The sequence below is a fragment of the Zingiber officinale genome, chromosome 7B, assembly GCF_018446385.1.
Source record: "Zingiber officinale cultivar Zhangliang chromosome 7B, Zo_v1.1, whole genome shotgun sequence".
Taxonomy (NCBI): domain Eukaryota; kingdom Viridiplantae; phylum Streptophyta; class Magnoliopsida; order Zingiberales; family Zingiberaceae; genus Zingiber; species Zingiber officinale.
In genome coordinates, this window is record NC_055999.1 from 68604714 (window position 1) to 68629541 (window position 24828).

The 24828-nt window shown below is 39.3% G+C and overlaps 1 non-coding gene across 1 annotated transcript; it reads right to left on the reverse strand.

The window, feature by feature from the left end:
* Positions 1-7395: 7395 nt before the first annotated feature.
* On the reverse strand, positions 7396-7502 carry LOC122007532. Its single transcript, XR_006119016.1, has one exon. It is a non-coding gene; the product is annotated as a small nucleolar RNA R71 (small nucleolar RNA).
* Between the last annotated feature and the right edge of the window lie 17326 nt (positions 7503-24828).

The window sequence follows — 24828 nt, forward strand, 5'->3', positions numbered from 1 at the left end:
TCCGAACCACGTTAAATCGACGTGTATTGGTTTGCTTGTTCTTTTCTTTGTCATTAGCTTTTGTATTCGTTATTAGTATTTGTATTTCCGCTTGCGCACTAACGAATACGTAGGAAGCGAGTAATTGGGGGCACCGTCTATCCAACCCCCCTTCAAGCCGGCCGCAAGATCCTCCAACAAGTGGTATCAGAGCGAGGACGCTCTCCGTTGGACTAACCGCCAAGGAAGCACAAGATGGCCAGGTTTATTGTCCCTCCAAAATTTAAAGGAGGAAGCCTTGGGGACATCACGTATTGGATGATGAGGATGGAGGTTTTCTTCAACACGGATTGGGACACAATGATGGTGGTAAGGGAGCCATTCAAAGTTCCAAAGGACAAGAAAGGAAAAAGACTCTGAACACGACATTGGACGGAGGAGCAAATCACACGGTCAAAGGCAAACGATAAGGTAATATCAATTTTGGTAGATATTTTGCCTTCTAACGTGTTAAGTGATGTAGGTGAGTATGAAAATGCCCATGAATTATGGAGCAAAGTGAAGAAATTTCCATGGGAGGAATTTTTGCCTACACTAGAAGAAGAAGAAAAAGAAAAATCCGAAGAAACGGATGTAGTTGCTCAAGAAGTAGAGGAGGAGCAATCGGAAGGTGAAGAGCACTCAACTTCCGAGGAGGAGGAGAAGGATGAAGAAATGCCATCCACTAGTGTGGATGAGGAGACATCCTCAAAGATTGAAGAACAATCCAAGACAAGCGAAGAAGAAGAAGTCTTGGAAATCAACCTAGCAAGCACCTCCACCGAAGTCAAGTCAAAGGACCATATCATTTGCTTCGGTTGCCATGAGAAAGGACACTACAAGAGTAGATGTCCTATGGGTAAGAAAGAGGTAAATTCTAAACCCATTCAAGATGATTTGAATACTAATGTGGGTTGTAGAAATGATGGTGCCAAGAAGAAGAAGGAGAAGAAGCACATTAGATGCTTCACTTGTGGTGAAATAGGGCACTACCACACCAAATGCCCAAAGAAGAAAGAGCTCAAGAAGTTGGCGCATTTGAAGATGTGGGAGAAGAAGTGGAGGAAGAATGGAGGCTCATGTCAAGGGGGAGCTCCAAAGGTAAAGGGTAAGGTAAACCCTAATTTAAATTTGAAGTCAAATTTAAACTCCTCCATGCATGCTAGGAAAAATAATGTTAATCATTATATGCCCATGCAAAATTTTGGTTTTAAATATCATGATAGAAATAGGGTAAATATCGATCATAACCCTAGGAGACCTATACATGAAAAACCTAGAAATGGTAGACCTAAGGAGACCCAAGGCATTAATCCCAAGAAGGGGAGACATATGTCTAGAAAAGGTAGGTCTAGGAATGTCCAAGGTGGACATGTTGACTCTAGGTTTAGGAACCTAGAAAGGGAGAATCAAGCCTTGAAGGCAAAGCTTGATGGTTTAGAGAAATTCCTTAAGAGATTCACTATTGGATCTAAGGGATTAAGTATGGTGTTGGGGAGTCAAAAACCCAACAATGATAGATCGGGTTTGGGATACCGATCTAGTCCCTCCAAGGTCAAAAGGAGATCATATGCTAGGGCGGCAAATGATCATGGCAAGGGAGAGTCCTCCAAAGCTAAGGGAAAGTCTTATGCTAGGGTTGCATATGACTATAGCAAGGAGAAGCCAATAAATGGCAAGGGAAAGCCATTTAATGGTAAGAAGAAATTAACCAAGGACAAGGTATCCAAGGTTAAAAATGTTAGGTTTGTAGACCAAGTGTCACCGGAGGTGCACCGATGTGGCCTAGTCATTGTAGATGAGTCGCCTAGGGAGGTGGCTAAGAATAAGAGCTCTAGGGGGAGCTCCAAGAGTCAATTTGGGATCCATGGCCAATGGATCTCAGGTGGGTACTACTTGGGAGTCAAGAGGAGCCATGGAGTGTGCCAAATGGTTTGGAGACGAACTTGAGTCTCAAACCTAGGGATTTGGCACACATGGATTGTGTTTCATGCAAGAAATATGACATTTGCGGTCATATAGCATGATAATTAGTTTTGGATGTATAGATGCCATATAAACCAATGCTAGGGATGCATTATGGGTTGGTATGGGCAAATACATCAAGAGGAAGCTAAAACTAGGACTTTAGGTCAAGGTTCAATTGAACTATTTAGCTAGTTTTAGATTTTGTATCAATCTTGTGATTGGTGATAAATAAATTTTGTAATGTATTTTTCTCAAGTAGACATGGGAACAATAGACCTCTCCACAAAATTTGGAAATTTTTGGAGGTCTAGGGAATTACTGGTGCATTTCTGAAGTTGGCCTGAAAAGGCTGATTTTTTCAGAAAAAGGGTACCAGTCGACTGGTGCAGGTACCAGTCGACTGGTGCAGATACCAGTCGACTGCTAACAGTGTTTTTGAGCACAGAATGTCTCTGTAAGCTCATTTTGTCGATACCAGTCGACTGGTGATGATACCAGTCGACTGGTAACAGTAAATTTCGACTACAGAATGTTTCTGTAAGGTTCTGTCGAAGGGGGCAGTCGACTGACACTTAGGGCAGTCGACTGATACCAGCCTGAAAGTGTTTTTCAGCGATGTTCTTGACCATGTCAACTCGTTTAGATGTATGGGATCCAAGGGGGATTAATACATGAGTTTAGAGTCAGTTTGGATGATAAGTTTTCAACAATTGGGATATTGTTGGAGAACTTTTTGGATGTTAGGCAAAGGGGGAGAAGTAAGGTTTAAATTGGGAAAACCTTAAGTGTCTTTGCATAGGGGGAGCCTTGGGATAGGTTCTTAAAAAGCCCGTGGTAAAATCCTAGCTCATTGGGGAGCGTAGGTGTAGGGGGAGCCTTGTGATAGGTTCCAATGCATGTTTGCATTTTGTTTCGGCGGTTGCCAAGTGTGTAGCCTTGGTAATGTAAGTCCATTCGGCGGTTGCCAAGTGTGTAGCCTTGGCAACGTAAGTCCATTCGGCGGTGTAAGTCCAAGTGTGTAGCCTTGGCATCGTAAGTCCATTATTTTAGCATGTTTATTTGCTATTTGTTTTCCCTAACTTAAACGTATTGCCAAACACCAAAAAGGGGGAGATTGTTGGAGCAATCCCAATGGTTCGTGGGACCATGTGTTTTGGTGTTTGGGCAAAGGGTTTAAGTTAGGTTTACCCTTGTTATTTGATATGTGTACTTGAGTTGTGCAGGACTCAGGTTGACAGCTTCGGGTTCGGTGAAGGATGGAGCATCCGAGGGACCATGGACAAGGCAGCAAGGACAATGGCCGAGGGAAGCGACTTCGAGGCATACGCGAAGGATGGCATTGGAGACAAGCCGCGGGCTTAGATGCATCCGAGGGACGAGAGCCAAAGGAAGTAGGCTTGAAGGCAAGAGGTCAAGGCTGCAAAGAAGAGTCAAATGAGTCGTGAGGGGTACGAGTGCATGAGAGATTGTACTCGGAGTAAAATCCTAGTTTTAGGGTTTTACTGTAGCGGCACTGTAGCAGTTACTGTAGCGCACTGTAGCAGTTACTGTAGCATACTGTAGCAGTCGACTGGTGTATTGACCAGTCGACTGATGCACTGTAGCAGATAGCCGTTGAGAGAGTCGTTGGGCTGGCATCAGTCGACTGGTGCAAGGACCAGTCGACTGGTAACGGGCAAATCAGGTTCTGATTTGTTCCAAGCTCTATAAGAAGGAGCTTGGTATGGCCGGCCAAGGCGACGAAATTAGACTTGGTTAAGGTCTAATTAGTAGTCTACAAGTGCTCAAGTGTTTGTGGAATCCAAGAGGTCTTGGTGTGTTGTGGTGAGGTTTCTCCACCCACAAGGAGCGACTTGAGATAGCCGGAGTTTCCGGGGGCTAATCCACCGAAGGATCGGGATCGTCCACCTTACGGACAGCCGTGGAGTAGGAGCATCATCTCCGAACCACGTTAAATCGACGTGCATTGGTTTGCTTGTTCTTTTCTTTCTCATTAGCTTTTGTATTCGTTATTAGTATTTGTATTTCCGCTTGCGCACTAACGAATACGTAGGAAGCGAGTAATTGGGGGCACCGTCTATCCAACCCCCCTTCAAGCCGGCCGCAAGATCCTCCAACATTCTATACTCTTGTACCAGCTAAATATTTGTTTGGCTTAAGTAACCGATCGGGTTTATTCATCTGATCTAAATGTCCCTTCGATCCATAAAGGTTGAGCGGAATTACCTTGAGTTATATGCTCACTCGATCCTTAATCATCTAAGAATTTTCTATACCCTTGTATGAGCTAAATATTCATTCGGCCCTTAGTCGCAGATCAAATTTATTCGTCTGATAGTAGCCGACCAAATGTATTTCTTTTATATGCACATCTGCTCGATCCATAAGGGTTGAGCGGAATTCCCTTGAGCTATATGCTCGCTCGGTCCTTAACGTCCGAGTGTGCTCACTGATACCCGTGTACCTTCTTTACTTGATATACTCGGTTAATCGGATTCGGCTGACCGAGTCTTATTGAGAGTTTAGGATGATCCTCCTCCTCGGGATTCTTCAATTTTTTCAAACTTAACCCCTTCCTTGGGAACATCATCCTCTACACTATCTTCCTCGATAATCGTGTAAGGATTTTAGAAAAGGGGAAAATGGAAAAAATGGGTTTTACTTTATCGTCTTCTTCCTCTTGGAGATTTTTCATCTTCCTGTTCGATTTGTGATTCTTTCTCTTCTTTTAACCCTTCTCCTCACAATGGCTTCTTCCTTTTCTACCGAATAGTTCACCCGTTGCTCTTCTGACTTCAAAGAACCAGAAGCTTATGAACTTCGAATAAACTATGGCTTCCCTTCATACTAAGCTCTTCCTACCCCCGAGGATCGCCCCCATCTTCCACCTCTAGGGAGCGCTGCTATTTTCTGGGAACAAGCTTTGTCTGGCTTCCGATTTCCTCTTTATCCCTTTATCGTTGAGGTTAGCGTGTATTTCAACATACCTCTAAATCAACTTATTGATGTACGTAGATTTTATACACTTGTTTAGCATATTTTGACGCACATTCTTATATTTTATACATGTTTTAGCTATGCACTTTCATGCTCCTTACTTTACTTTTGGCATAAATACTTTTCTTTGTTCGGAGATCTACTCTTGTGTGTTTTATGCTTTCAGGAGTCGAATTTGGAGAAGAATTGATGTTCGTAGCCAATTCTACGATCAAATGGAGGAAAATGACTTTGGCAATGTGTGCCACACAACCTTGCAAAGGGGAATGGCCTTAGTCGTGTGGTGATGACAGGGTCGTGTAGCATTAACAGTAAGGGAGTACCTTGGTCGTGTGAAGCTTACATGACCGTGCCACCTTTTCAAGCTAGCCAGTACATGGCTGTGTGTGCCACACGACCGTGTACCTTTTCCAGAGCCAAAAAATGACATAACCGTGCGTGCCACATGGCCGTGCAACACTTCCAAAGGCAGAAATTGGCTAGGCCGTGTAGATTTATACGACCGTGTAAGCAGGCAGAAGCAGAACATGGCATGGTCGTGTGAGAGTCACATGACCGTGTGACCTTAGCCGAGAGGAGGAGCGCCCTGGCCGTGTGAATCTCACACGACCATGTCCTAGACCGTGTGGTGCCCAAATTCCCTCTTCTATATAAAGGGTTTCCCCCTCTTTGAAAGGGGAGGCTCTCCCTTTGGGGAGATCAATTCTTGGGCATGATTTCCACCTATTAGGAGGCATTTTCCATCCAATATTCGACTCCAAGGGCGGTGGATTGGTTCCGGAGATCACTCGTCGTATTGAGATAAGCATTCCTTTCTATTTTCTTGATTTGGATTGGAATGTCTTCAATCTTCTTGTCTTCGGTTCTTTTCCTATTTTCTATGGAGTATATTCCTTTTTTCTAGGATGGAGGGAGTATTGGTGATGTAAATTGATGTAAGATTCATGGATTTGCCATCTTCTTGATTCATGGATGTTGTTATGTTTTGAATCAATCAATCTTGTATGGATTGTTGTGTTTTGTGCCCTAATACCATTCTTGATTGGTTGTTTGTATTTCTTGTGGAATCTTTTAGAAGAATTCTCTAGATTGTATTGTCGCGGGGCATCGTGACAGGGTTGCCCCATTAAACGGACATTTAGAGGATTACTTTGAGGGGATGAAGCAGGGATCTACAAAGAAGTAGGAGGATTGATATGCTAAATTCTATATCTTATTGTGGATTGATTAGTGATGACATTTCTATGTTATATGATCGCGGGACGTTGTGACAGGGTTGCCACATTAAACGGGCTTCATAGGGATCATAACTATTTGATTACTTAAGGTTTAGATATGAGTCCTTGATCAGTGTTTTCTGCAAGAAATAACCAGTGACTTCTTGCAAACACATTTCAATTGAGGATAGGATTTGTATATCACTTTACATTAATGAGTATCACTAAGAAACCAAATCTCCTAGAACCTTCACAAAACCAAGTTTCTACATTTAACTTTGACTTCTAATCCTTAGTTGTTTCTTAAGACATATAATCTCTTCATGATTGTTTAGCTAATTCGCTTTTGAGACATCTTTAGTGCTTATAACCAGTCCCTGTGGATTCGATATTCTTTTATTACTGACGACGTAATCGTACACTTGCGGTGACGTAACAAGTTTTTGGCGTCGTTGCCAGGGACTGTGTCTATAACATTAGAGATTATCATTTGAGTTAGATTAAACTTTTCTTTTGTTTTCTTACATCTAACTTGTAACTAGTTTTCTAATTCTATTTTGCATTCTTTCATTACATTCTTTCATTACATTTTTTTTTCTTTCTCATTTCATTCATTCATTGCATTCATTGATCTTTAATTCTTTTTGTAAACTAAATTCTTTCTATTCTTTTCTTTTCTTTGAATCAAATTCTTTAATCTTGTTCTTGTATGTGAAGATCTAACTTTGCAGGAGATCTACTTCCTCTTGATCCCGAGATTGATAGAAGATTTCATAAAAGGAGAATCTTGCAAAGACATTAAGAAGAACAAGAACAATCAAATATGGCAAATGGACCACTTAAGGATTATGCAGCACCTTATGCTAGAGGGCTTCACTCAAGCATTACTAAACCCTCTGTTGAAGCAAATAACTTTGAGATCAAGCTTGCAATAATCAATATGGTACAAGAAAATTAGTTTGGAGGAGGACCGCATGAAGATCCTAATCAGCATTTGGAAGTCTTCTATAAAATTTACGGTACCATGAAAATGAACGGTGTTCCTTCTGAAGCAGTTAGATTATTACTGCTTGGGTTTTCTTTAAGAGATAGAGTTAAACAATGGTTGAATTCCTTACCTCCAAATAGCATTACCACTTGGGAACAATGTGAGCAGCAATTCTTAGATAAGTTCTATCCTCCTAGCAAGATGGCTATTATGAGAAATCTTATTGCAAGCTTCAGAAAATCTAATTCAGAATCTTTATTTAAAGCATGGGATAGATACAATAATATGCTCAGACAATGCCCACACCATAGGTTAGAGAAATAGTTAGTGTTGCACACATTTTATAACTGCATAAACTATCATACTAAGGTGTCCCTAGATTCAGCTGCTGGAGGGGTACTTATGAATAAAAGCTTAGATGAGGCCGAAGAAATCATTGAAAGTGTAGCACAAAATCATCATCAATGAGCAATAGAGAGAAGTGGAGGCTATTCTTATTCAAACCCAACAAAAGCATCAGGAAAATTTGATGTAGATGCAGTTACTCTAATGACTGCAAAGCTAGATGCTCTTACTAAAAAGCTAGAAAATATGAGAACAAATTCTAACACAGTAAATGTCATAGTATGTGCTTGTGAAACATGTGGAAGTTCTGATCATTCTCAAGACTCATATCCTTTGGGAGCTATATCTGTACAAATAAATCAATTAGAGCAATGTGACACTATCATGAGTTTTAATCAAAGGCGGAACAATCCATATTCCAACACATATAACCTTGGGTGGAAGAATCATCCAAATTTTTCCTACATAAATAATCAAGAACAAGGACCATCCATGGGAGGAAAACAAAATTTCCAGTCAGGGCAACAAAATTTTCAGCAACAACAGCAATCTTCTCAAAGCTATCAGTTTTCTAAAATAGAGAAGATGCTTGAGGAAATTATCTCCAATCAAAATGAAATGAAGCAAGATATTTTGAAGCTAACTCAAAGAATGGATAATTCTGAAAAGTATCAAAAGATTCAAGATAACCAAATTGCCCAGCTAGCATCATCATCTTTAAGAGCACCCGGACAATAACCTGGAAAACTTGATGTAAATCCAATAGAGCATTACAATCGAATCAAGCTTAGGAGCTGATGGACCTTGGGTAATCCTCAAATGACTGCTCCAAAAGGGATGAAAACTGAAGAAGAGCTCTCTCCTCCTACATATGAACCATTTCAAATTCAAGAAGAGGAGGGGAGTACCAATAAGGTTGAAGAGACTCTTCCACTAAACCCACAGAATCAAGTAGTCCCTTTTCCTCAGAGATTAGTGATGCTGAAAAAAGATGAAGAATTTAGTAGATTTTTGGAAAAAATTAAAGAAATTTGTGTTGAAGTTCCTTTAATTGATGTGATTCTACAAATGCCAAAGTTTGCCAAATTTTTTAAGGACATCATGTCGAATAAGAGAAGAAAGGGAGACATTGAAACCATTGCACTTACTGAGGAATGTAGCAATTTATTTGAGAAGAACATTTCCCCAAAGCTTAAAGATCCAGGAAGCTTTTACATACCTTGCAATATAGGATCTGAATACATAGAAAAAGCTTTTTGTGATTTGGGGGCAAGTGTTAGCCTCATTCCATACTCAATCTGTAATAAATTAGGTCTCAAAAACTTGAAACTTACTACCATGACACTACAATTAGCTGTTCACTCTTGTAGATATCCTATGGGTATTATCGAAGATGTGCCGGTAGAGGTTGGTGGGATTATAATTCTCATAGATTTTGTAGTACTGGGCATGGTAGAGGACCCGAAGATTTCGATCATATTGGGAAGACCTTTCCTCGCAACAGCTGGAGCAGTAATTGATGTTAAAAATCATAAACTTCATTCGTAATCGGTAAGAAAAGGTTGGAGTATGATTTGTCTAACTCTTCTAACCATATCTCTTCTTTTCTATTAAGTGTTTGCAGCGGGGCGGACGCTTATCAGCATGAGGATTGGAATTTCCATCCTCATGGGAGGTCACCGGATGAGGAACATGATCCGACATGCGATATTGGGAGAAGACCTCCTAATAAAAATGAAAAATACATCTGCCCTCCTAGGGCAAGAAAAAGATAAAAGGATCAAGGAGATCGGTCGAGCTAAAGACCTTAAACTTGCGCTTCTTGGGAGGCAACCCAAGGGGTCCTTTAGTATTTTTCAGTTTTAGTTTTTCATTTCACTAGTAGTACTTTTGAATTTGTGTTACATTTGTTTTCAGGTTGTAATTTTGCTTCCATGAGCTGGCCATGACTACTTCATGGGCATGGAAGCGTTGGAGAAGTCAGGAAGGAGCAAGATCATCTAATACAGGGCAAATCAGAGCTCGACCGTGTGATATACACGGTCGTGTATGACTTGCAGAGAAGGAGGATGCATGGGCCGTGTTAATAAGACATGGCCGTGTAAGGGCTCCCGAGAGGAAAAATTGCTTGGTCGTGTCCCACACACGGCCATGTGATGATTCCAGAAGAAGAGACGTGCTCAGTCGTGTCCCACACATGGCCGTGTAAAAATCTAGAGGAGAAATCTGCACTGCCCTTGCTATCCAGCACGGCCGTGCAAAGTCACCCGAGAAGGAGAAGGATGAGGTCGTGTCCCACACATGGCCGTGTGAACTAGACCGTGAAGAAGATGGTTGTGGTCGTGCAAATTGGCACGACAATGTGGACTAACCCGAGAAGGAGAAGGTTAGGGCCATGTAGATCTACACGGCCTGTGTGGAGTGATCTGCCTTAGACGTGTCTTGAAGACATGACCATACCTAGGTCATGTTGGTCATACACCCTCATTTCCATCAAGTCACTCCTCTCTCCCAAACTCTTTTCTTCTTCAACTTCTCCTCTAATCCTCTCAGATCTAGATCTTAAACTCATTTCTCTCCACACACTTCTCAAGATCTAGATCTTAACACCGCTTCTCTCCTCTCCTATCTTCAATATCTACAACTCCTAGTCCCAAAGATCTTGTCTTTTAAGATCTATTCTCACAAGAACTTACTTCTCCAACAAAACAGCACCTTTCCTTACCCAAGCTTGACAACATGTCCAATATTTTGAAGAAACTTCGCAAAGGAAGTGGTGGATCAAGCGGAGGAAGGGAGCCAACCAAAGAAAAAGGAAAACAACCGACAAAGGGCAAGGGAAAGAGGATAGCATGCGACGAAGGTAACGACAATGAATTCAATATTATTTTTAGAAATGAAGATCAAAAGTCTAGATTTGAAATTCTTTCAATAGAAAGATTGTGTGTACACGTTATATGGACCCAACTATTTTAGACATGTTAGGAATTAGGAATGATATAGATTGGATGATTGGGTCTCTTGATTAGAACGATATCATGTACACACATCTACCTACTATTGGTTAGTCCTAAGAAAATCGTACCGGTTCCACTGTACAAAAATTTTTGTACAAGTGTCGAACCTTTCCTTAAATAACCTATTGTGTTCTTTAGAAGTTAAATTAGGAATCGCAGACGGAACTTAACATCATTGATTCCAAATTTAACTTATCTGTTCTTAATGGTTTAGATTTGAATCGCAAGCGGAACTTAACACTATTGATTCAAATCTACCTAAGTTATTAATTCCATAAATATTAATTTCCAAAATTGGCTTCCAGGACTGCATGGCGAGGCACATGGCCTTCTTGGATATGGGAGCAACCACCACCGCCTAGGCAAAGCCTTTTAAGGAAAGCTAATATGTATTTCCTTAAATAACTCTAGGTTAACCAAAAAGAACAATCGAATCACAAATTCGAAAAAGAAAAAAAAAACACAAACTCGAAAAAACTATTTTGAAAACTTTAGAATCATATGCCTCTTGTGTTTGGTATTTCCATAAATAACTATACAAAGAAAACTAGTATGATGCGGAAAATAATTACTAGTTATACCTTTCTTTGTAAGCAAAATAACCTCTTGATCTTCTACCGTATTCCTCTTTTTATCTCGGACGTTGTGTGGGCAATGATCTTCTGAGATGAGAACCACCAAGCTCCTTCTTCTCCAGGCTAGATTCGGCCACCAAGAATTCTCCATGAGAAGTAGAGGTCCGGCCACCACCACCAAGCTCCAAGGGATGCAAGAAACAAAACCTCCTTTCTCTCCTTCTTCTCCTAGCTTGAACCGGCCACCATCAAGAGCTCAAAGAGGGGATAAACCCGACCACTAGAGAAGAAGAGAAGAGGAGAAGGAGAGCCTCTAAGGGCCGGCCACACCAAGGAGAAAAAGAGAGGAAGAAAAGAATAGAGTTTTTCTTCATGAAGGCACCTCTACCCCCTCTTTTATAATCATTGGTCTTGGCAAATAAGGAAATTTTAATAAAAACTTCCTTAATTCTTTTGCCATGAAAAGGAAAATTTATTTTAATTAAAAAACAATTTTCTTCTCATTAAAATAATGGCCAGCCACTAATCTCCAAAACAAGGAAAGTTTTAATTAACACAAGAATTAAAACTTCCTAATTTGTCTCCGGAAATTTATAAAAATTTCTCCAATAATTTTTCCCTTCATGGTGGATTATAAAAAGGAAATTTTATAAATTAAAATCTTTCTTTTAAACATATGGATGATTTCCAAAAAGGAAAGTTATCTCTAAAAATTAAAATATCCTTTCAATCTACAAATAAGGAAATATATCAAATCTTTTCTTAATCTTTTGTAGAAACTTATAAAAGAGAATATATAATTTTTAAACTCTCTTTTAAATCATGAACATGGTTAAAAAAGGAAATTTTTCTCAAAATTAAAATCTACCTTTCAATCTACAAATAAGGAAAGATTTTAAATCTTTTCTTAATCTTTTGTAGAAAGTTATAAAAGAGAATATATAATTTTTAAACTCTCTTTTAAATCATGAACATGGTTAAAAAAGGAAATTTTTCTCAAAATTAAAATCTACCTTTCAATCTACAAATAAGGAAAGATTTTAAATCTTTTCTTAATCTTTTGTAGAAAGTTATAAAAGGAAAGATTTAAATTTCAAACTTTCTTTTAAAACCATGATATCCACATAAGAAATAATTTTAATAAAAAACCCTTTTTAATATGATGTGGCCGGCCACCTAAGCTTGGGCTCCAAGCTATTGGCCAGCCACCTTAAGGCTCAACCTTTAGGCTTGCCCGGCCCTAAGCTTGAGCTTCAAGCTTAGCTTGGTCGGCCCCTATTGGTTGGGTAAGAAGGTGGGTATATGGTGGGTATAAATCTCTATATACAAGTGGCTACGATAGGGACCGAGAGGAGGAATTGGTTTTGGTCTCCCGATGAAATTAAGCTTCCCGTGTTCGCCTCGAACACACAACTTAATTACATCAATAATAATTCATTCCACTAAAGAACTATTATTGAACTACCGCACCAATCCCAAATTACATTTTTGGGCTCCTTCTTATTATGAGTGTGTTAGTCTCCCTATGTTTAAGATGTCGAATGTCCACTAATTAAGTGAGTTACTGACAACTCATTTAATTAATATCTTAGTCCAAGAGTAGTACCACTCAACCTTATCATCATGTCGGACTAAGTCCACCTGCAGGGTTTAACATGACAATCTTTATGAGCTCCTCTTGGGGACATTATCAACCTAGATCACTAGGACACAGTTTCCTTCTATAATCAACAACACACACTATAAGTGATATCATTTCCCAACTTATCGGGCTTATTGATTTATCGAACTAAATCTCACCCATTGATAAATTAAAGAAATAAATATCAAATATATGTGCTTGTTATTATATTAGGATTAAGAGCACACACTTCCATAATAACTGAGGTCTTTGTTCCTTTATAAAGTCAGTATAAAAGAAGCGACCTCTAAATGGTCCTGCTCAATACACTCTAAGTGTACTAGTGTAATTATATAGTTAAGATAAACTAATACCTAATTACACTACGACCTTCAAATGGTTTGTTCCTTTCCATCTTGGTCGTGAGCTACTGTTTTTAATTTATAAAGAACCGATAACACGATCTTCTGTGTGTGACACCACACACTATGTTATCTACAATATAAATTAATTGAACATCCACATTTGGTATATATAAATGTAGACACTTGACTAATGTGATTCTTATAAATGTTTATACAAAAGCTAGGCTTTTAGTATACACTCCAACACCTACATATCCTCGAATTATACTAGAATTTTTTAGTTCACTAGATGTTCACTTTGCTAATGAAGATGATTTTGTTGGCAAGATTACTTTTAGACTAATGAATCAAGAGTTTTAGTGGGCATTTAGTGATTTCAAAAATTATTTTGGATTGTCTACCGGTAACTCTAGTAGGTTTGGCTCAAGATTTAATTGGAATCATTTTTGGAATTTGGTTACTAGATTAGATCAACCCTATGAGCCCTCTAGAGCTAAAGCTTCTCATATGCAAAATCTCATTTTTAGATATTTACATCGTGTCATGAGTAAAACTATTTGGTAGAGGGGAAAGTGATGGAGTTATAAATAAAGTAGAACTTTATGCTCTGTGGGCTATATTACATAAGGTTGACTTTGATTCCGATTTCCATTTTTTGCAAACCTTGGTGAGAGCCAGAAGGCATCCTCGGGATCGATTGTTTTTGGTGGCTTGATTATTCAAATAGTTATAAATTTGGAACTTGATCTAGATGGGTTGGAAGTCATTCATGGCAATAACATGATAGACATTGATGCATGTCTTGCTATGAAAATGATTTGTCGGGATGAGAATGGTTTTACTTTTCCTAGGAAGAATGATTTTCCATTACCTCTTCCTTATCCCGAGTGCACCTCTATCCGCAACCCTGCTAATTGGGTAATCACTGATAGAGATCCTGAGAATATTCCTTCCATATCTGGAGACACAGAGCCCCACCTTGAGCCCTCTTAATCTGGACATCCGCAGCCTTCCGAATATCCGGAACCTGCTAGGCACTCTTTTGCCTATGGTACGGGTAGTTCCAGATTTGATTTTTTTTTATTTTCATGCATCTCTAGACTCACTTCATGAGAAGCAGGATCCCCAACGAGTAATGTTGGAGGGTCACTTTTCTTTATCAGATGGCCAGTTTAGAGAAGTACGGAATCATTTTCAGTTCACGAGGAATTTTCAAGGTCAAGTGGCCGAATTTGTTCAGGACTATGATATTGATCAAGCTAGAATGAGAGAATTTATGCAGGGCATGAGTATTACTAGTCAACAAGTAGATGCCCTCTATGAGTACCATAGGATCCTAAGTGAGACTCTAGGTTTTCCTAGCTTTCCTATTAGATGTCCACGTAGACCTCCTTTCCCTCGTCCACCTCCACCACCATTTTGATTTCATCGGGATGATGAAAAGTATTAGTCTGGGGGGTGATCTGCAATCTAAAAATTTTTCTGCAATTTTTTGCATTCTCTATTTTTGTTTTTGTTTTGCATTTGTTTTGTTTTGCTTGGATAATTTTTGATAGTCATTTGACTGTCTTTTGAAAAATTCTATGGCATTCCTATTGAAGAAAACATCAATCCTCACTTTTATGCTTACTTGTTCAAAAGCAAAATTGTTTGCACGTTCTTTATCTTGATTCATGATATTGTAAATGATGCTAGTATGTTTAGTGTACCTCTTTTTTCTATCTTGAGTAGCATGATGTGAGCTAAGTATCATATAGAAATAAATTTGAGTTTTGGCTTAACCTTAAGGATCTTACTTTCACTTCACTTTACTTGAGCTTGAATAGTTGATATCATTGAAATAGTCATGATTCAGCCTATTTGTTTAGTACTTGGTTTCCATGTTAATTTCTCAAACTTCATTTTGGCTACTAGATGAGGCTCGAATCTTGAAAGCTCATTTGGAAAAATCAAAATATCCCAACTTTTGTGTCTATGAACTTATGTGTTTAAGTGTTGCACAATGCAATCACTTAGTGTAAAAAAGGTGCATGATGATGAAAAACAAAGAAGAAAAAAGTGTTGAGAAAAAAAAGGGGATATAAAAAATAGTTGTCGTGAGTGAAAACTAGCAAGTCACCCCTTTGAGACCGAGTTAGGTTATTGGGAAAATGACTTCTATGGTTCTCCTGATATCGAGCACGCCTTTGAGACCCTGGGTTGATTGAGAAATATGAACCAAGTGTGTGGCAGGTAAGTGTCTATCACCGGAAACATTAGGAACTCAATTGGATGACGACTAAACTAGGACCAATATTGAAACTTGAAGGGTTTTGAGTTACTTATTTGCACCGTGCACAAAAGACTTATGCTTAAGCCATACTTGGTTTATTTCTATGATCATGCTTATTAATGAAACTTTTTAATAGAGTTAGGAAAGTGTACTAAGGATTATGATGCATTATTGAATACATGAATCTTGATTGCGACATTTTACTTGAGGACAAGCAAAAGTTTAAGTCTGGGTGTGATGTGCGTAGATTTTATACACTTGTTTAACATATTTTGACGCACATTCTTATATTTTATACATGCTTTAGATATGCACTTTCATGCTCCTTACTTTACTTTTGGCATAAATACTTTTCTTTGTTCGGAGATCTGCTCTTGTGTGTTTTATGCTTTCAGGAGTCAAATTGGAAGAAGAATTGATGTTCGTAGCCAATTCTACGATCAAATGCAGGAAAACGACTTTGGCAATGTGTGCCACACGGCCTTGCAAAGGGGAATGGTTTTGGCCATGTGGTGATGGTAGGGTCGTGTAGCATCAACAGTAAGGGAGTGTGCCTTGGCCGTGTGAAGCTTACATGGTCGAGCCACCTTTTCATGCCAGCCAGTACACGACCGTGTGCGCCACACGGCCGTGCAGCCTTTTCAGAGCCAAAAAATGGCATGACCGTGTGTGCCACACGGCTATGCAACACTTCCAGAGACAGAAATTGGCTAGGCTGTGTGGATTTACACGACCGTGTAAGCAGGCAAAAGCAGAACATGGCATGGCCGTGTGACCTTAGCCGAGAGGAGGAGCGCCCTGACCGTGTGAATCTCACACGGCCGTGTCCTAGGCCGTGTGGCACCCAAATTCCCTCTTCTATATAAAGGGTTTCCCCCTCTTTGAAAGGGGAGGCTCTCCCTTTGGGGAGATCAATTCTTGGACCCGATTTCCACCTATTAGGAGGTGTTTTCCGTCCAAGATTCGACTCCAAGGGCGGTGGATTGGTTCCGGAGGTCACTCGTCATATTGAGATAAGCGTTCCTTTCTATTTTCTTGATTTAGATCGGAATGTCTTCAATCCTCTCGTCTTCAGTTCGTTTCCTATTTTTTATGGAGCAGATTCCTTTATTCTAGAATGGAGGGAGTATTGGTGATGTAAATTGATGTAAGATTCATGGATTTGCCATCTTCTTGATTCAAGGATGTTGTTATGTTTTATATCAATCAATCTTATATGGATTGTTGTGTTTTATGCCCTAATATCATTCTTGATTGGTTGTTTGTATTTCTTGTGGAATCTTTTAGAAGAATTCTCTAGATTGTATTGCCGCGAGGCGTCGCGACAGGGTTGCCCCATTAAACGAACATTTAGGGGATTACTTTGAGAGGATGAAGCAGGAGTAGGATGGATTGATATGCTAAATTCAATATCTTATTGTGGATTGATTAGTGATAATATTTCTATGTTGTATGACTGAGGGGCGTCGTGACAGGGCTACCCCATTAAATGGGCTTCATAGGGATCATAACTATTTGATTACTTAAGGTTTAGATATGAGTCCTTGATCGGTGTTTTCTGCAGGAAATAGCCGGTGACTTCTTGCAAACACATTTCAATATGATAGGATTTGTAGATCGCTTTACATTAATGAGTATCACTAAGAAACCAAATCTCCTAGAACCTTCACAAAACTAAGTTTCTACATTTAACTTTGACTTCTAATCTTTAGTTGTTTCTTAAGACATATAATCTCTTCACGATTATTAGCTAATTCGCTTTTGAGACATCTTTAGTGCTTATAACCAGTCCCTATGGATTCGATATTCTTTTATTACTGACGATGTAACCGTACACTTATGGTGATGTAACACTTATCCCTCAATCTTTCTCTATCCTAGCTGGTTTCATTATTGTTTCTCAATTGCTTAAATTTCCATTGTCTCCTCGCTTGTTCCATCATGTTTTCGTCCTCGCCAATTGGAAGATAGCCTTTTCAAATTCTAGAGTCGTCCTAAGGCTATTTTGTTTAATAGAATACCAGCACAAGAAGAATGGAGATATAAATTCTTCTTTTTATGCCTTCCGTCTCCTCCTCCATATCCTATAACCTGGCAGTGAAATCTTCCTACTCTCCCTAATGCAAAAGATATATTTGCTTATCCGACCTTCCATGCCTCAATGTTAAAACTAAAGCGTGCCAAATTTAGTCTACCGGCGTTAATCGCTGAAGGTTTACTATTTTCCTTTGGAATAAGTTCTGTTGATACAGAATTAGATGTTTCTTTCGGTAAGTTAAATGCTTTTTTCATGTTTATTTGTTACCCTTAAATTGGTCCTCTCATAAATTTATGATTTTTTGTTTCTTTCAGTTGACGCCATTCTCCCAGCTCTCATGTATAGAAATGCAAATTTGAATAGATCATTTTTAACTAAGCTGGGAGAGGACTTGTTAAAAAATTGTTGCCTCAACCACGTTCCTTCCAACCTTGGACTACTTCCTCCTAGTGAAGTACCTACGGAGAACTCTGAATCTTCCGAGGAAGAATGCTCCTTCATCGCCCAATAGAAAATACTAAATATTGACAAACACACTCCTCTTGGGCTTACCATCCCTATGCTTGAACAAATCCCCATTGCCCCTTCCGAGATTTCGTATGAGAGAGGTAAGGAACTTGTGTCTTATACTCGCATTCGTTCTAATTCTTCCCTTAATATGATGCAACCTGGCTTACTTATTTCAACTGTTCTCCTAGTTATCCCTGCTTCTGAGATAATTCTGAATGTACCTGTATCCTCCCCACTTCCCCAAATTCTTCCCTCTTCTTCTTCAGAGCAAGAGCTAAGAGAACCCCTTGCAAGAGATCTCCTAGCTCTACCTCCCAGGGTATTTCTATTGAGTCAAATCCTGGCTTCCTACCTCCTGCTTTACCACTTCCAATTCCTACTACTTCTAGTGTTAGGACATTATTCCCTCTCCTTGAACCTTTGCCTACCCCTTCTGCAAGGCCTTCAACCTCTGTCCCTCCTCAAGTTTTTTTTAGACAAGCCCAAGGATTACCTTCTTTGTTGGGACAACAAGATCCTACTCCTATTTCTTATGGGCTTCTCCAATTAAAAGGTCCCTTAGTTGAGTCTTGGCTATAATGTCAGGCTTTTATGAAGGGAAAAAACATTTTTGATCGAGTTGATGACCACAATTGCCAAGCTACCACTATAAGTATTCTGAATGTGTTTTCTTAGTTTTCCTAATTTTCTTAGCTTGTGGTTTTAGACTATAAATGTGTTATTATTATATTCAATTTTTTGCCTCAAGCCTATATATGGGTCACCTGACCGCTGAATTAGAGAGGGAAAACAATGCTTTGAAGAATCAAATAATAGCTTTAAGGGCAGCTCCGCCTCCTCTCAGCAATGAGACTATTCAATTACGAGAAAAGATGAGCTCTCAAGATCAACATATGGCTCTTTTAGAGAAAGATCTACAAAATCATCGTCGGCTACTACAAGTCCGAGAAGGAGAAAAGAGGACACTGAAATTACAGATACAAAATTTGAATTCTAAATTGAACATTGAAGCATCCTTGAAGGATAAGGCTATTTCAGATGTCAGCCTCAGATCTTCTCTTCTAGAAAATTTTCAAACTTCCTACTCCAGATCTTCGGATGTAGCTCAAGAATTGGCCTCCCGAGACTTTGGTTTATTACAATTACAAGAGAGGCTAAAAGTTCAAGATTCTCAAGTAGATTTACTTACCGAGGAACTAGAACATGCCAAAACAAAGAGGGATAATTTCAAAGATAAAGCAGACTGCCTTGAATCAAAACTACATGCTTATAAGGCCAGTGAAGAGGAGCGTTGGGAGAGTGGACACCGACAGTATTTAGACTCTCCTGAATTTGGGAATGAATTTGTTGAACGCATTATAGGAACTTTAACTCATTCGACTGATGGAGTCCTTAGGCAACTACAAGAAGGAGGGTATTTACCTTAAGAACCTCCTCCTCGATTTATAGATCGTCGGTGGCTCAACAAAGAATTATCCAAAAATTTTCTTAGTAGTTTTAAGTGATCATTTAGTGGATGGACTGGTCATGGGTTAAGCTACTTGTACTTGTTTCCTTTATCCTATCTGAACTTGTGTCTATAAGAAATACTACTATTTTTTTTACTGATACTTGTATATTTTCCAAAGTAGTCTAAGTGTACTTGCAAATAAGTCCCTAAAACAAGCATGCAATAATCATAATATTAGAAATAAGCAGGTAAAGTAGGTAGTTGCATGTATGTACTCTATTCTTGAATTGTAAATGAATATCTAATACTTACTTGTTCACTGTTTTCTGATACTCATATATCTTCAAAGCTACTCCTGTTACACTTATAACAGATATAATGAATAACCAGTCATGTGGAGTAGTCATGAGATAACCTAATCTTAAGAGTGAATATATAACAGGTAAATAATCAAATATATGTACTTTTTCTTGTTTGCTCAAACTGAGAATATACTTGTAAAAATTGGTACTTATTTGTTTTTTGCAGATTATATATCTTTAAAATTTTTAGGCGAGTTGCCTTGATATAAAAAATTTTACCCGTTCTTATATTTCAGTTAGGCTTCATATCCCAAGTGAACTAAGAAGACATACAAGCTTTAGCACACTCTTGTATCTCGATCAGGATTGAATTACCGGGCAAATTTAAGTCGATGAATGAAGACCAAGGTGCCAATATATCTCCGTTAGGATTTTATTCCTGAGCAAATTTAATCTAATGAAATCTAAAGTATCATTACACTTTGGTCGGAATTGGGCTCCCGAGCAAATTTGAGTTGATGAATGAACCTCAGGGCGCTACTATACTTCGGTCGAAACTGGACTCCGAGCGAATTTGAGCATTATATCTCTATCAGAATTGTACTCCCGAGCGAATTTGAGTTGATTCAAGGTTTAAAGTTTCCGGTTCTCCTTAAGGAGGCCAGGCCGGTCACTCCTTAAGGTCCCCGATCGACTAGTGCTGAGTGGAGGAAGCACGCTCGAAAGTTTATAGTCATTGCTCGACTGTTAGGGGTTTAAAGTCTCCAGTTCCCCTCAAGGAAGCTAGGTCGGTCACTCCTTAAGGTCCCCAATTGACTAGTGCTGAGCGGAGGAAACACGCTCAGAAGTTTATAGTCGTTGCTCGACTATTAAGGGTTTAAAGTCTCCTGTTCCCCTTAAGGAAGCCAGGCTGGTCACTCCTTAGGGTCCCCGATCGACTAGTACTGAGTGGAGGAAACACACTCAGAAGTTTATAGCCGCTGCTCGACTGTTAGGAGTTTAAAGTCTTCGGTTCCCCTCATGGAAGCCAGGTCGGTCACTCCTTAAGGTCCCCGATCGACTAGTGCTGAGCGAAGGAAACACGCTCAAAAGTTTATAGTCGTTGCTCGACTATTAGGGGTTTAAAGTCTCCAATTCCCCTCAAGGAAGTCAGGTCGGTCACTCCTTAAGGTCCCCGATCGACTAGTGTTGAGCGAAGGAAACACGCTTAAAATTTTATAGTCGCTGCTCGACTGTCAAGGGTTTAAAGTCTCTGGTTCCCCTTAAGAAAGTCAGACCAATCACTCCTTAAGGTCCCCGATTAACTAGTGTTGAGCGGCGGAAACACGCTCGAAAGAAGAATCAATTTGTTTTTCCAAGGAGATATACGTGTTTTTTAAAGGATGGTCACTTGCATTCTTTCATGGTATTCAAAAATTAAAAGAAATACATGAATTACAGGCATACTTGCTAAGCTCTGTATGGTTGTAAGTGATTTGCATTCCAAGGCCGCTCGAGATTCCTCCCTTCCGCGTCTTTGGAGATAGTAGGAGCCCGAAGCAAGCTTCTGTATGACTTTGTATGGTCCTCCCCATTGTGGTGTCAATTTTCTAACATCCCCTACGGGCTTGATGTGCTTCCACACTAGATCCCCTACCTAGAAGAATCGTGGAATAACCCTTTTGTTGTAATTTTGCCTCATCCGTTGTTAATATGATATAAGGCGAGTTACTGTTTTGTCCCGAACTTCTTCTATTAGATCAAGCTCTATAAGAAGTCGATCTGCATTATCCTCATCATATAGTTGTCTTCGATCAGATTCCACCCCAACCTCAATGGGAACTACTGCTTCACGCCCATATACTAATTGAAATGGTATTATTCCCATAGCTTCTCTAGGAGTAGTACGATATGCTCATAACACACTAGATAACTCATCCACCCAACTACCATCAACATGATCCAATTTAGTTTTGAGTCCTCTGATAATTTCTCTATTAGTTACTTCTGCTTACCCATTGCTCTGTGGATACACCACAGAAGTGAATGCTTGTGTAATATCATACCCTGCACACCATTTTTTTATTCTTTCTCCTTGAAATTGTCTTCCATTATCAAAAACCAATTTATGTGGAATACCAAATCTACAAATAATATGTTGTCATAAGAATTTAATGACTATGTTTTCAGTTATTCTTGCCAATGGTTCAGCTTCCACCCATTTTGAGAAATAATCTACAGCCACCAATAGGAACCTTCTCTATGCAGTCGCCAAGGGAAATGTACCTACTATATCCATACTCCATTGATCAAAAGGACAAGAAACTATAGAAGTTTTCAATAGTTGAGTAGGATGATGTGAAAGATTCTGATATTTCTGGCAAGACATGCATGCTCTTATGAATTGAGCTGCATCTTCTTGTAGAGTAGGCCAAAAATATCTGACCAATAATATTTTATAGGCTAAAGATCTTCCTCTAATATGGCTTCCACATGAACCCTGATGAACTTCTCGTAGAACATATTGTATGTCTTCTGGTCCAATACATTTGAGCAGAGTACTAGAGAAAGCCCTCTTATAAAGATGATCACCCACCAGAGTATACTGAGTGGCCCTTTTTTTGAAAACTCTCGCTTGCTCTTCCTCTGCTGGTAGAATGCCCTATTGCAAGAATAATATAATGGGTGTTCTCCAGTCACCCTGTATTTCTATATCAACTTTCTCTCGATACAAGATAGTAGCACTGTTTGTTCCACAGGCCGATCCAGGTTCCAAGGTACTATTGCTGAAGCTAGTTTAGCTAACTCATCATCCACTTGGTTTTCCGATCGAGGTATCTTTTGTATATTCACTTCTTGAAATTCAACTTTCAGTTTATCAAATGCTTCTGCATATAACTTGAGTCGGTCATTGCTAATTTCAAAGTTGCCTGTTAACTGTTGTGCTGCCAACTGAGAATCATAATAAATCCATACTCGAGCAGCTCCTACATGTTGAGCAGCTTGTAAACCAGCTATCAATTATTCATATTCTGCTTCATTATTAGTGGCCTAGTAATTTAATCGAACGGAAAGCTGAACCCGGTCTTCTCTCGAAGATATAAAAAGAATTCCAATTCCACTGCCATGTCTAGTAGAATACCCATCTACTTAAATTTTCCAAGTTTCTTCCTCTTCTGGACCTTGTGCTTCTATTATAAAGTCCGCTAGACCTTGTGCTTTAATGGCCAAGCGGAGTTGGTATTGTATGTTATATTCACTGAGTTCAGTTGTCCATTTAATTAACCGTCCAGATGCTATAGGATTGAGAAGTACTCGGCCGAGAGTGCTATTAGTTAATACTATAATCACATGTGACAAAAAGTAAGGACGCAACATTCTTACTGTTAACACTAATGCATAAGCTAATTTTTCGAGTGTAGTATATCTACCCTCGGCTGCTTTTAATAAATGGCTTGAGAAGTACACTAGTTATTGCTCTTTACCCTCCTGCCTCACCAACACCGAGACTATAGTATGCTCATTTGCTGAAAGATAAATCCATAAAGTTTCTCCTACTACAGGCTTGGCTAAGACAAGGAGGGTTGACAAATAATCTTTTAACTCTTGGAATGCCTTATCACATTCTTCATCCCATTGAAATTTATTAGCCTTCCGGAGTATCTTGAAGAAATGAAAACTTCGGTCGGCCGATCGAGAAATGAAGTGAGATAAAGCAGTGATCCAACCGGTCAACCTTTGGGCTTCTTTCATGTTGCGTGGAGGTTCCATGTCATGGAGTGCTCGAGTTTTGCTAGGATTTGCTTCTATTCCTCATTTTGTCACCATATAGCTAAGAAACTTGCCACTTTTAGCTCCGAATAAACATTTGCAAGGGTTGAGCTTGAGTCCATATTACCGCAAGGTCCCACATGTTTCTTCTATATCCTTGCATAAATCATCAGCTTGCAGAGATTTAATTAGTATATCATCCATATATACCTCCATATTTATCCCAATTTACTTCCGGAAGACTTTATTCATAAGCCTTTGATAAGTTTTCCCTGCATTCTTTAATCCGAAAGGCATAACATTATAGCAATAAGTACCTTCGACTGTTATAAAACTAACCTTTTCTTGATCATCTTTAGCAAGGGCCACTTGATGATAACCCTGATAAGCATCCAGCATACAAATATATTCACAGCCCGCTGTAGAATCCACCACTTGATCAATGTGAGGCAATGGATAGTAATCTTTCGGACAAGCTTTATTGAGATCTCGAAAGTCAATACATACTCGCCACTCATTTCCTGGTTTAGAGATCAGGACCACATTTGCTAGCCAACTAGGGAATTGAACTTCCCAAATATAACCTGCCTCTATTAATTTGTCCACCTCCTCCTTGATGATTTGGTTTTGCTCAACTCCAAAATCCCTCTTCTTTTGTTTGATAGGTCGAGAATCTGGATATACATGTAATGAATGCTCCGTCACAAGAGGGGAAACACTTGTGACTTCCTTTGGTGTCCATGCAAATACATCATTATTTCGCACCAAGCATTATATCAGCTCGATTTTGAGCAGAAGATTCAAATCAGTGGCTACATAAGTCACAGCTTCTGGTCGCCCGGCTTGTATTTATATTTCTTCTTTTTCTTCATATATTAGATCGGGCGATCTCTCTTGATTGACATTGACTTCCATTCTTTGAATTTTGTGGGCAACACTGATTTCTATCTTAACAATCTCCACATAACATTTACGCGCCATTAATTAATCTCCCCGAACTTCACCTACTTGGTCATCAATAGGGAATTTTACTTTCTGGCATAAATAGAAACGATCGCCCGAAATTCATTCAAGGTCGGCCAACCCAATATTACATTATAAGCAGAAGGTGCATCTACCACCATGAAATAAGACCTCCTTGTTCTCATCAAAGGCTCCTCTCCTAGAGATATGGCCAGCTTTATTTGGCTGAGTGGCTGTACCTTATTGCCCGTGAAAACGTATAGAGGAGTCACCATGGGCTGAAGCTCACTTGGATCTATCTGAAATTGGTCAAAAGCTTTTTTGAAGATAATATTAATAGAACTACCAGTATCAATAAAAGTATGAGAAATTTTATAATTGACTATAACAGCCTTGATTATTAGAGCATCATCATGGGGTATTCCTACCCCC